At 44.8% G+C, this 14,093-nt stretch overlaps 1 long non-coding RNA gene and 1 pseudogene across 1 annotated transcript in view; both read left to right on the plus strand.

Annotated features, from left to right (window-relative positions):
* LOC129704537 (uncharacterized) overlaps positions 1-11,921 on the plus strand; it is a 32,220-nt gene extending 20,299 nt beyond the window's left edge. Inside the window, exon 3 of the long non-coding RNA XR_008724743.1 lies at positions 9,962-11,921. This is a non-coding gene — a long non-coding RNA (uncharacterized LOC129704537). The remainder of the gene's footprint in view (positions 1-9,961) is intronic.
* On the plus strand, positions 2,625-2,792 carry LOC129704943 (U2 spliceosomal RNA; annotated as a pseudogene).
* Positions 11,922-14,093: the final 2,172 nt, after the last annotated feature.

Consider the following 14,093-nt stretch of genomic DNA (forward strand, 5'->3'; position numbering starts at 1 on the left):
TCATATTTGGCTTCATATTTGCGCATCCTTCAAAAAAAACATTCCATCTGAATATATGTGTAAATCCTTATCGGCAAGAATACACGCATTAGTGAATGAGTTAAAAATTATTCAGTAGATGTTTACTCCAATAAATTTTAGTTCAATTGAAAATAGCTGTCGGATTATGAAAAGTACTGATAATCACGGGAATATTTTATTGATGCCTGGAAAGGTCAACGATGCTGTATGCTTCTAAAATTAAACGGGAGGCTTACATTTTTTGATTTAAAAATTAGAAGAGAGAAAGAGAGAGATAGAACTTAATTCACAGACTAGTATGTCATTGTTATTCAGCTTTGTGAATCAATGGAAATTATTTCACTTTGACCTCATCTCATTTTTTGGAAGAGCCCGGAGGTACATCACACAAGCTGCTTCTGTTGCTATCTATATAAACTGTGCTGCCAATCTAGGGAAACAAACTTCCGCAGACAGCTGAAAGTCATTTAATCTGTCTCGACCCACATGCGAGTTCTGATAACACATTGGAATAACGTGCAGATACATATTCAGGGCGGCACAGTGGCGCAGCTGGTCGAACTGCTGCCTCATGGCGCCAGGGATCCAGGTCCGATCCTGACCTCGGACGCTGTCTGAGTGGAGTTTGCACATTCTCCATGTGACTGCATGTGTGTCCTCCAGTGGAAACGTACCATACCTGACTAATCTTTCCTTATAAGAAAATATTTCCACACCCCATGCCATGTATTAATCTACTAACATTTCTCAGAACTGCTTTCAATAATTTAGCACTCTTTCTTAAATAAGGAAACCTATGCACAATGTGCCCGAAATAGTTTTGCCAGTGCTACAGAACTGAGGCACAAAATCCCAAATTGTGTATTGAATTCCCCTTGCAATGAATGATACCATTCTGTTAACTTTCCTAATTACTTGCTCTATTTGCAACAACCCTTTTGCAAAACATGCACTGGAGCACTCTGAGTCTCAGGGATCCCCAATCTTTAGTTGAGTTCAGAGATACAGCATGGAAACAGGCTTTTCTGCCCACTGAGTCCACGGCAACAGTCGGCCAGCCGTTCACACCAGTTCTACATTATCCCACTTTCTCATGTACTCCTACACACTAGGGGCAATTTCACAGATGTCAATTAACCTACAAACCCGCATATATTTGGGTTGTGGAGGAAACCGGAGCACCTGGAGAATGCCCCCGAGGTCACAAGGAGAATATGCAAACTCCACACAGACAGCACTCAAGGTCAGGATCAAACCTAGGTCTCTGGTGCTGTGAGGCGGCAGCTTTATCAGCTGTGCCATTGTGTTTTGAAATTCAAAATTAAACAATTAAAATCATTTGAATGCAAAATCAAAACTATAAATTGCAATTAAAACACAAAAGGAGAATTCTACAATGCACAAGATCCAAGAATACAACAGAAATACTGCTCGGATATTTTTCTCGTAATATAATGGCACAGCATCACAGTGAAAGAGCTGATGCCTCAGCGCCAGAGACCCGAGTTCGATTTTACTTCGGAGTCACGTGAGTGACTTCGTGAAGAACCCCGCTTCCACGCATGCGTATCATATCGCTACACGCATTGCAACGAGTCACACAGAGGGGAACGGCGTTCCCCAAGCGGGAGAATTTGAAAGTCGGGAACAGCAGGTAAGCGACTCTGCGTTTTCCCTCTTTTACTACTTACTTTTAGGTGGCTGCGGAAAGCCGGCGGGGAGACCCGTGGAGGGCGAGCAGCCAGCAGCAGCAACAGCACGAGTTCCCTGGAGGGGAACAACCTGAGCCCGACTTTGCTCCCGCACCGGCAAAATTCACCTCTCGGCCGGGCGGGAAGCAAAGTAAAGAGGTCCCGTATGCCAGTCTCAAGCGAGACTGACTTGGGACCAGTCGGTAGCAGCCAGCACAGAGGCTGCGGGACAGACAGCTCGGACCAGCGGTACCGGGGCTCGAAACGCTCAGCGAGTGCAGCGGCACTTATGGAGTCGGAACGGGACGTCCGGGCTGAAAACCTTCTTCACAAGGTAAGGGCCAGGGGATCTATAGGAACAGCCGGGGTTACCGGCTGCGGAACTGCCGCGAAGGACCAGGCCCGTGAACACCGGGGTTTGGTCCGAGCGGCTCCAACCCGCAACGGAGGGAACGACGGTCACCAGCGGGAGAAGGAAAGTCGGGAACAGCAGGTAAGAGACCCTGCGTTTCCTTCAACTTACCTTCTAGGTGCAGACATGGACCGGGTCCATGTAAGCTGCAGAAGGCCGGCGGGAGAACCGCGGAGGAGCGGCAGCAGCAGCAGCAGCAGCGGCAGTCGCAGCAGCAGCAGCAGCAGTGGCAGCCGGCAGCTGCAGGAGCACGGGCAGCTGCAGGAGTTGCGGGCAGCTGCAGGAGTACGGGCAGCAGCAGTGACACTGACAGCTGCAGGAGCGCAGGTTGCGGCAGGAGCTGGCAACGGCAGGAGCTGTAACGGCAGGAGCTGGCAGCGGCAGGAGCAGCATGGGCACATCGATTCCCGGAGGAGGAAAACACCTGTGCCCAACTTCGCTCCAGCACGGTGAGAAAATTCATTTTCAGCAGCAAAGGACTTGGCAGTTGACTGGCTGCAATCTACTACAAGGGACCAGTATGTGAGTGACCAGGTGTAGTATCTGGTCTTATCAGTTTAATATCTGATACGTCCCTTATCTAGGGACCATATATTAAATAAAATCTATAATAGCTGTTATATCATCAGTTTTAATGTCTTTATATGTTCCTTAGCTAAGGACCATATAAGTAGGAGTGCCCAGAATTGAGGGCATTAGAGTGGGGTTGACCGGCTGCAACGACCGCAAGGGACCAGTACCGTCAGTACGGGGGTGGGTCCCACGGGTCTAAGATAAAGGAGCAGCCAGGAGCGCTGAGAGCGTTGGAGCCGGGTTAAAGGAATAGATGGAATCAGCTGTGCCAGTTATCCTCCACACCGGCCATATCCACTCCACGGAAGGAAGGACAAGCTGGAGAAGGAGGACCGTGGAACGGGGCAGCCAGCAGCAGCCAGCGGCACTTGGATCAACCGTAGTGGGATCAGCGGTGCCCGATGTCGGCCCCGCACCGGCCAGCTCCATGCGGCCGAGCGGTAGGCTAGACACAAATCAAACAAGGTAGAAGGGTCCGACTTTTCATAAAACCGCCGGCAACCAGGGCTGGAGCGGGAAGAAGCGGTGTATGGAGCCTTGCTACAACGTGATAACCCACAGCAGTACCTCTTTGAGGGCTGCACAATGCTTCTACCCCGTCAGAGGGGAGCACTGTGGGTCAGTTCTGGGTTGACTTGCAAGAGGGGTCCGCAGAACAAAAGACAAGTGGGCAGCAGTTAAGCCCCACATGGGTACCCCGTGCGGGACCCTAGAGATCTCTAACTCTATAAAAAAAGAGTAGGCAGGACCCTGATGGGCCAGAGCCTGGTAATACAGCATCCCATGATCCTAACACAGCAGGGACTCTGCTGGACATGGTGGCTGATTACTTTAACCAAGTCAAACATGGGTAGACTTGGATCCAGGATGGCAATAGTATTACTATATGTCTGGCCACAAACGCCAACAGGGAAAAAATTTACAGACACTGGCCAGACATCTGCCACCTGGCAACGGTGAGGCATTACGGGTGCCCAGTGTAAACCAATGCATTTGGCAGCATATGGGGACGAACATCAGGAACCAGGACCTCAAGATCCAGAGAACCTTAAAAGGATTGACGGAAGGCATCATAGAATACACTCGCACCCTGGACTAAATGTAGGTAACCAAAGACCATCTAGACGCACTAGCTCTGTTTAGTAATATGCAATATGATCTGAACTACACATGGAAGGCGGCCATTCAGCCAGCACTGGGACCCCAAAAAATGCTACCATTTGCAAACAAAGAACCGTGAGTGGACAAAGCCAAGACACTGTGGCTCATACCAGTGGCAGTGCTAGAAATCAATAACCCGCAGGATCCTTTTTTAGGGTATGCCCAGGGTGGCCACCCTGGAAGATGCGGGAACCTCAACCTCCCACACAACCCCGAACAAGAGATATCAAACCAGAACCTCCTTTGTCAAATAACCAAGGAAATAACACAACCACCGGTAACCATGGAGGTAGGTGGGTGGGGTTTTCTTCTGTTCAAAATAGGGACCTATGATGGTAGGGGAGGTTACAACACTACAGTTATGTATGGTATATAATCACTACAGATTCATATAATCTCAGCAGTATTCAGGGTTATCTGATAAGATTTACTCATTCCAATAACCACAGTACAACATACACCAGAAGGGCATTTTGTCCTTACATAAACCAAACAATCTAAAACCCACATGGTCTACAAAAATTGTACACAAAAGATGTGATTGGGCATACTTTTCATGGAACATTAGAATTGTATCAAACATATTTATTAAAAATAAATAGAGTAGGGTTGCAGGATTATCATTGATTTTAACCCTAAACACATTTGTTCTAGATATTCATTTTAAGATGGATACTCTTTTTTCTTGATAAGACTTGGTGTCAGCTGCGGGTTTTCTATATGGCAGGCATTGACTCAAAAGAGGAACTTTGGCAATAGAGCTTACAATAGGGGCAATCATTAGCTCCAATATTATTTACTAAAATTCTAAAACCAGCTTGGCATTGTTATGTAACAAAGCCATAGGGTGATGTTTTTCCCCCGTTCGGCCCCATCAATGGGGTACTAGGGATAATTCAACTACACTCGGCATCTGGAATTCTCAGAGTTCTGACTGACCTTCTAAATCATGGTATTCGGTCATACAGGGGATGGTTTAGAACCATGTTCCCTATTGAACATAGCCAAAAAATTATTAATTTTCCAGTGACTGGGGCTGTCATCCATGCCATAAGACTATGGATTATGGATTTATAGAGGCTAAAGACCCACTGCACGGCATTGGGCTGTCAGACAGGACGATGAATCTCATCTCATCTGCACTAAGACTGTCAACATGGAAGCAGTACCTTTGGACATCAAGAAATGGGGCATATACTGCTTGGACAACAACCTCGACCAAAAGGCCAAGAACATTCTAGCCGTATCGGAATTTTTACAAGCCTCCATTATGATAATCGATGGAGCTACAGTGCCATCAATAGTGCCACAAGTGCACTCTCCAATTACCTATCACAAGGAACGGAGCGGCACGCGGTGGGAACGCACCCCTGGTAAGAAAACCAGGTACTCCGAAATCTGGGACGTGGGTGTCGTTTCTCAACATGCTGAGGAGCTTGTAGCTCATAACAGCGTTGTCACTTCAGTAACAGACCAGGAAGATGGTTATGCTCATGGTGTTATTTACCGCACAACAAGTCCAGCCATTAAGCAAACTGAGCCTGGACTCCCTGATCATCTCACCGAGAAACTGGTGTTGTCATACAGGATTTAATAAAAGCAAACAGATCGGGTTTCCTCAGGTCAAGTGTTTTTGAATTTATGGTACACACCATATGGCAAACGACGTGTATAGCAAGACACATCTAACAATATATGGAATATACTAAGAACATACGAGGTCAGAAAATGGAGTTCTTTATCTCTTAAAAGAAACCGCATGAAAGGGTCACGACTCAAACTATATTAGGTGGCTCAAATAGGTCCTAAAAATGACACTAATGTTTTTAATTCTCATTCCACCAGGGCTGCAGCAACATCCGCAGCAAAAATTTGTACAGGTACCCACAGACCAAATCCTCAGAATGGCAGGATGGCCATTTCAAAAGGGTTTTTCCACAGGTTTTTATAATAAACCAGTTAAATTTTGGAGCCATCATTTGTATTAAGAAAACATTTTATGTCCAACAAAATAATTGCCCGTAAGGTTACAGGGCTATGATTCTCAAATTTAAAAAAATGTTATATAATTTTTTCATTATACCACACAACTCTTTGTATAATTGTGTTTTACATATACTAATGATGCTCTCTCCCAATACCCCAATTTCACAGTTGTGAAGCATACAAACCCGTTCCCACGGCATGAGGTCACAGAGCTTTGAAATCTTCACGAAGTCACTCACGTGACACCGAAGTAAAATAGTAAGATTAAACGAGAACTTACCAGTTTGAAGTTTGATCTGTCTTTTATGAGGAGTTACGATGAGGGATTTCGTGCCCTCCGCTGCCCACCCTCTTATGATCATATCAAAAACTGGTATCTCTTTGATAATCTTACTATGTTAGATCATTATAGGTTCCTGTGACCTCACACCGCTGCTTTGAAGAATGATACGCATGCGTGGAAGCGGGGTTCTTCACGAAATCCCTCATCGTAACTCCTCATAAAATACAGATCAAACTTCAAACTGGTAAGTTCTCGTTTAATCTTACTATTCTGTCTGGGTGGAGTCTGTACGTTCACCATGTTACATTCGGGTGCTCTGGCTTTCTCCCACATCCCAAAGACACGCAGGCTTGTAGATTAATTGTTAATTTTGTAAATTGCCCCTAACGTGCAGGATGCAAAGGTGGGATAGAATGGAACTAGTGTATGAGTGATAGATGGTAGGTGTGGACTCAGTGGGCCGAAGGACCTGTTTCCACATTGTATCTCAACACAAAACATAACCGTGGACCATTCACCACAAGATGGCAATGTTTAACTCCCTGACAATTTCAGTGAACAGCATTCGCTTGATGAACAGTAACGGAAACAATGCAAGTGCAAAAAGGCCACGTATGACCCTTGCCTTCAGCGGCAAAAACTCAAATATGTGCGATATACCACACTGCCCCACACTATATACCTTAACCTCTTCCCACGAGTCAGCACTACATTAGTTCATGTCATGTTATTCTCCTCAACAATATCTGTTGGCCTGTTGTCCTTTCCCATCTGTTCAAGTATCCTCTCAAAATTAATATCTTTAATATGAAAGGGAGATCAGAAATTGCTGGAAATGGTCAGAATAAAGCTGATATCATGTAAATTACAAAGCACAGCACAAAACATTTTTATTATTTATTACCATTTAAACTGTCTCAATAAATAGCTGCATATCAAACACATTCCATCCTCCAAAATTCATATTTGCCCTCTATAATAATTATAAGACTATGATTATGATTATAGGACACTATAATTAAATTTTGAGGTCAGTGGAAGACCAAAGGAGAATTGTGTATGAAACAGCTGGATGGGAAGACATTAAGACTGATTTTGGGAAAGTCAGGATCATCTGAGATGGTAAACCTTGCTATGCCCCCACCAATACTGTGGTTTATATTTCAAAAGCAGAGCTGTATAAAAGTGCAGTGTTTCCCCTACGGAATATATATATATACAAAAAACTGCGCTGGAAATTATATATGTAACCTTTTTTACGTTCACTTTGTCACACATTATTCACGCATGCAATAACAGCCAGGTTTCATAGTTTTAATTTGCAGTCTTCTCATATGTTTTATCTGTACAATGAAATTCAAATGATAGATTGCTCTCTGTGTGATTTCACTGGGCTTATAGCTGCACTGTAATCTGCAGAACACAAGTAGAGGTGTTTCCTATGGGACACCAGAAAGTATCTGCTCCAAGCTGGTATGACTAAGCATAATTATTTTTAAAAAATCAGTTCCACTAAATTATTGCTAAGCACAGCTTCTGAAGAGTCTGTGTGAAGCTTTGTCAAGAAAAGTGTTTTTGTAATAAAATCCCTCTAATGGAGCTCAGGGGAGCAGTTAAACCATTTTAGGTTGGAAGAGCAATTGCACACTTGGGTCATAATTTTACCTGCTGAATAAATTTGCATTTACAGTAATATTGTCGCTCTTCCCCTCATCTCTTAATGCAGCTGAAAAGAGTGATAATTGTGGAGCTTAAACCATTGTTTTCATCATGTGATCATTCTGCTTATTTCCAATGCATGTGGTCCCTGAGACAAATTGAATATATACATATGTATATATATATTGATGTCAGGAAGCAAATCAATGATGTCCTTTTATTCACTTGCTGTTAGACTTTAGATTTTAGAGATACAGCGCGGAAACAGGTCCTTCGGCCCGCCGAGTCCACGCCGACCAGCGATTACCTCATACATTAGCACACGCCTGCACACCAGGGACAATTTACAATTTTACCAAAGCTAATTAACCTACAAACCTTTGGCATGTGGGAGGAAACCGGAACACCCGGTGAAAACGCGATGAGCCGAAGTGCCTGTTTCCACACTGTATCTCTAAACTATCTTAGTTTCTTAGTTTAAAGATACAGTGCGGAAACAGGCCCATCGGCCCACTGCGTCCGCACTGCCCAGCGATCCCCGCACATTAACACTACCCTACGCACACTAGGAACAATTTACATCAATACCAAGCCAATTAACCTACAAACCTGTACATCTTTGTAGTGTGGGAGGAAATCGAAGATCTCGGAGAAAACTCACGCAGGCCACGGGGAGAACGTTCAAACACCACACAGACAAGCCTTTAGTCAGGATCAAACCCGGGTCAATGGTGCCCAGCTTTAAACATTTACCTCTTGAATTGGAGAGGGTCGAGGAAAGTAAGGTTATGCATATGAGCTTTCAAAACCTCTTTGATAAATTGATTGTCAGCATTATTGAAGCACGTACGGCAGTAGAAGCATTTGATACAAAACTAGCTTCAGGACAGGAAATAAGAAGTCAAAGGGAATAGGTTGTGTTCAGGATGGAGGGGGGTGCACACTAGCCTCATACTAGACCAACATCAGAATCACTGTTTTTCTTGACGTATGATATGGAAGAGTACAGAAGGGCACCATTTCAAAATCTGCAGATGTCTGAAAATCTAGAAACATAAGTGATGATAAACTTCAATCCACGTATGGAGCAACTAATTATGGAAATCCTCCTGTACTGGATTGAAATGTCAAACAAAGTTTTCATATGCAAATCTCTGCCATGAGACATGAATTCACAATCTTCTGGCTGATTCAGACTCCTGATGAAGCGATGGCTGATACACAGAGGGACACAGGGGCAAGTGGCACTGGTGAGGAATGGTTCAGATGGAGGATATACCTTTACAGTTGATGAGCTTGAAAGATCTGAATTGTGACCATTGGTCACCCGTTCACACTAGTTCTACGCTACTCCACCTTCTCACTCCCTACACACTAGGGGGAAATTTCACAGAAGCCAATTAACCCACAAATCCGCATGTATTTGGGTTGGGGGTGAAACCAGAGCACCCGGAGAATACCCACCAGGTCACAGGGAGTAGGTGCAAACTACACAGAGACACCATTCAAGGTCAGGATCGTACCTGGGTCTCTGGTGCTGAGAGGCAGCAGCTTTACCAGCTGCACGACTCTACCGTTGTGTTCGGAAAATACTGATTAAGTAGTGGCAGAAACACAGGGCAAGGGGCACAGAGCAAGGGGCACAGGGCAGGGGCACAGGGCAAAGGGCACAGAGCAAGGGGCACAGGGCAAAGGGCACAGGGCAAAGGGCACAGGCGAGGAACAGTTCAGATGGAGGATATACCTTTTCAGTCGATTCGTCTTAAAGAGCTGAATTGTGATCAGAAACATTGGTAAATCATCAGTCATTAAGGTTCTTGAAACAATGATTCTATAGAAAATAAATCTTAATTACACTCATTGGTCTTTATGTTTTTTTGTCAGTTCCTTGTTATTATATTCACATTGTTAACAATGACTGGGAAAATCAGACCCCATTGCTTCCAAGATCTTCGGTTTCCTCCCACACTCCAAAGACGTATAGGTTTGTAGGTAAATTGGCTTGGTATAAGTGTAAATTGACCATGGTGTGTGTAGAATTGTGTTAATGTGCTGGGATTGCTGGTCGCTGTGGACTCGGTGGGCTGAAGGGCCTGTTTCTGCGCTATATCTCCAAAACTAAAAACTAAAAACAATGTTCTCATAACCATAAATTTAATTCAACATCTAATCTAGAGTGGCTCCTCAGCTAAAGGATGGCGACAGCGGTGGACGGAGGTGATCAGTGCCGATTAGCGGATGAGCTTGCTTCCTGCGTGCTTGGAAGTGCCCTAGGGATTACAAGGTCAATGCCAGGAGGATAGGATGAGCGGTGGCTGCAAGAGGCGAGAAGACAGCATGTACATGGGTCAAGGTGTTGGTGGAGTGGGCTGCTGGAAGGCCCTGTTGGAACCTGGGGATCACATGGATCAGGCGCCGCTGAAGGCCCGACAGAGGTCAGATGAGTGCCCAGATCAGATGCAGCCTGCAGAAGATCGGAGCAGAGGAACGGCGGTGGGGAATGACGGAAACATGGCAACCATTTATGTACTGCCTCTAAAGAAATCTACTAATTTTACGCTGCAATCGTTTTAGGCTTAGGTTTAGGTTCATTATTATCGTCACATGTACCGAGGTATCATGAATTGAGTCATACAGCATGGAAACAGGCCCTTCAGTCCAACCTGCTCAAGCTGACCAAGATGCCCCCCCATCTACGCTAGACCCAACTGCCCTGTTTGGCCCATGTCCCTCTAAACCTTTCCAATCTACGGACCTGTCCAAAATGTCTTCTAATGTGTTATTGTACTTGCCTCAACTACGTCCTCCAGAGGCACATTCCATATACCCACCTGTGTGAAATGATTGCACCTCGACTTCCTATTAAATCTTTCCCCTTTAACCTTGAACCTACGTACGTCCTCTGTTTCTTGATTCCCCAACTCTGGATAGAGGGCTCTGTGCATTCACTCTATCAATCCCCCTCATGATTTTATGCACCTCTGTAAGATCACCCCTCAATCTCCTGCTCTCCAAGGAATAAAGTCGTGGCCTGCTACTCAACCTTTCCTTGTAGCTCAGGCCCTCATTCTGGCAACATCCTCATACATCTTCTCTGCACACTTTCCAGCATTACATCATGCGCGCGTAATGTAGTGTTATGTGTGCGTCGTGATGCGTAAATTATGTTGCGTAAATAACGTGCAAATAACGGCCAAGTGGGACAGGCCCTTAAGTTAAAAAATTCTAGGAGCAGAATAAAGCCTTTAGGCCCATCCTCAATTCAATCATGGCTGATCTATCTTCCCCTCTTAACCCCCTTCTCCCTCCTTCTCCCCATAACCCCTGACACTCTTACTAATCAAGAATCTGTCAATCTCCACCTTAAAAATAACATTTGACTTGGCCTCCACAGCCTTCTGTGGAAACCAATTCCACAGATTCACCAACCCCTGACTGTTATTGCAGCCAAGAAAATAATAATGATCATGATTGAACTGTGGATTCTAATAGAGCTAATATTATGATTTATCCTGCCTTTGCTGCTCATACATTATGTAAAAATAATCTGTTAAATGAAAGTTACTTTTAACTGAAAACTAAATAAAATTGACAGCATTGAACGTGCAAGTGTAATTCACCTGGGATTACTTCGCTAAGACCGTCTTCTGCTGAAGACACTTTATCTCTTTTGCTAAAAAATTCAGTTCAATAAGTGCAGATAATATGTGTCAAAATCAGAGCAATGGAATGGAAAGTAAATGTTTAATGGTTGCTGGAGGTGAGCAAAATGTCACAGCTCTTGACAATTACTGCTGCTGATTAATGCCTGTGATTTTTGTTTGTGTTACTTAAGGGAATAAAATCAAATCTACAGCCTGTCAGAAAGAAAAATAACCTGTTTTATTCTGGTAAGGAAATGTGGATTGTCAACAGTGAATCAATGACAGGCTCTTTAAATAAAGATCTTCTCAAGATTTGAATGGGAACGTTGAAAGCCCAGCTACCTACGGTGGATTTGATAGTGATTGAATCTATTATTCTCTGATCATTATCACTGAAATAGTAGGCAGACCCATACAGAGGCACAGCACTGTCCCATTGATCTTAACACAGCAGCTTCTAAAAGCCTGACTGTACGGAATGAGCCAACGGGACAATCTGTGTCAGCTGCAAGATATTTTAGAAGTACTTTTGACAGCATGGGAACAATTATTTATGCTTTGAGAATCTCGCAGAAGGTTAAGACAGATCTGAGGATGGAAAGTTGGCAAGTGAAAAGCACACAAACAGTGTACCACACTTGTAAATATGAACAAAGGGTTCAATAATTGGACTTCCTTTAAACTTCAGGTTTTCTAAATCTCACCACGTTGTTGTAGTAAAATTACTAACAGAATACATTTTACCTCTGTCATTTTTCAAGCAAGAAACGCACATATTTGAATTCTCACCCTTTCATCTTTTTGTTGGTGTCAAACAAAGACATTTTGGTCTGGATTTCTAGCAAGTAATGCCCCTGTCCCACTTAGGAAACCTGAACGGAAACCTCTGGAGACTTTGCGCTCCACCAAAGGTTTCCGTGCGGTTCCCAGGAGGTTCCCAGGTGTTTTTGTCATCCTTCCTACCTGCTTCCACTACCTGCAACCTCCGGCAACCACCTGCAACCTCCGGGAACCGCACACAAACCTTGGGTGGAGTGCAAAGTCTCCAGAAGTTTCCGTTCAGGTTTCCTAAGTGGGACAGGGGCATTACAGTCTGGATCTTCTATCACCTGAGCTCATCCTCAAAGGCCAACTTTACTTGCGGCATTGGGGCAGCATGGTGGTGCAGCAGTTGACTTGCTACATTACAGTGCCAGAGGCCATGGGTTCGATCCTGACAACAGGGTCTGTGGTCTGGGATGAGTTTGTACATTCTCCCTGTGACTTCATGGGTTTTCCCCGGGCGCTCCAGTTTCCTCCCATGCTCCAAAGACAAATAGGTTTGTAGGTTAATTTGGCTTTGGTAAGTGTAAATTGTCCCGGATCTGTAGGATAGTGCTCGTGTACGGAGTCAGAGCGGACTCAGTGGGCCGAAGGGTCTGTTTCCATGCTGTATCTCTGACCTATCTCAAAACTAAGCTAAAACTACTCACAGTGTAGGGCAGCTGGGTCTCACCCAGACAATGAGGTCAGGACAATGTAGGGCCTTTGCAGGAGACACTGACAGATTCTACCTCTGTAATTGCTTTGAAAAGCTACTTGGACCGATTGGCTGTCAGCATGACTGAATGCAGATGTATCTTTCTGACATTCACAAACACAGGGCGGTACAGTGGCGCTGTGGTACAATTGCTGCCTTACAGCGCCTGAGACCCGGGTTCGAACTTGACTGTCTGTATAAAGTTTGTACGTTCTCCCTGTGATTGCGGCCCACCGAGTCCATGCTGACCACGATCACTCATACACTAGTTCTATCCTCCATGCTAAGGACAACTCACAGAAGCCAATTAACCTACAAACCTACATGTCTTTGGAAAGTCGGAGTAAACTCAACAGAGAGAACAAACAAACTCCATACAGACAGCGCTTGTAGTCAGGTTCGAATCTAGATCTCAGGTGCTGTAATGCAGCAACTGTACTGCTGCGCCACTGCTTAGAGCCCAGTCTGCCTAGTCTGTTAGGTATAAAAAAGAACTGCAGAGGCTGGTTTACACTGAAGATAGACACAAAAGTGCTGGAGTAACTCAGCGGGTCGGGCAGCATCTCTGGAGAAAAGGAATAGGCGACGTTTTGGGTTGAGACCCTTCTTCAGACTCAAGGTGACGTTTCGGGTCGAGACCCTTCTTCAAACTGAGTGACGTTTCAGGTTGACACCCTTCTTCAGACTGTTGGGTGTTGGGTACCTGGGAGGGAGGTGCAGACTATTGGGCAGATAGGTCCCACATAAGATAAGGTCCCACATAGTTTAGTGGGCAAAATTAGGGCACATGGTATTGAGGTAGAGTGCTGACATGGTTAGAAAAGTGGTTGGCAGACAGGAAACGAAGAGTATGGATTAATGGGTCCCTTTCAGAATGGCAGGCAGTAACTAGTGGGGTACCGCAAGGCTCAGTGCTGGAACCGCAGCTATTTCCAATATACATCAATGATTTGGATGAAGGGATTCAAAGTAACATTAGCAAATTTGCAGATGACACAAAGCTGGGTGGCAGTGTGAACTGTGAGGAGGATGCTATGAGAATTCAGGGTTGCTTGGACAGGTTGGGGGAGTGGGCAGATGCATGGCAGATGAAGTTTAATGCGGATAAATGTGAGGTTATCCGCTTTGGTAGCAAAAACAGGAA

This window comes from Leucoraja erinacea, chromosome 16, assembly GCF_028641065.1.
Source record: "Leucoraja erinacea ecotype New England chromosome 16, Leri_hhj_1, whole genome shotgun sequence".
Classification (NCBI taxonomy): domain Eukaryota; kingdom Metazoa; phylum Chordata; class Chondrichthyes; order Rajiformes; family Rajidae; genus Leucoraja; species Leucoraja erinaceus.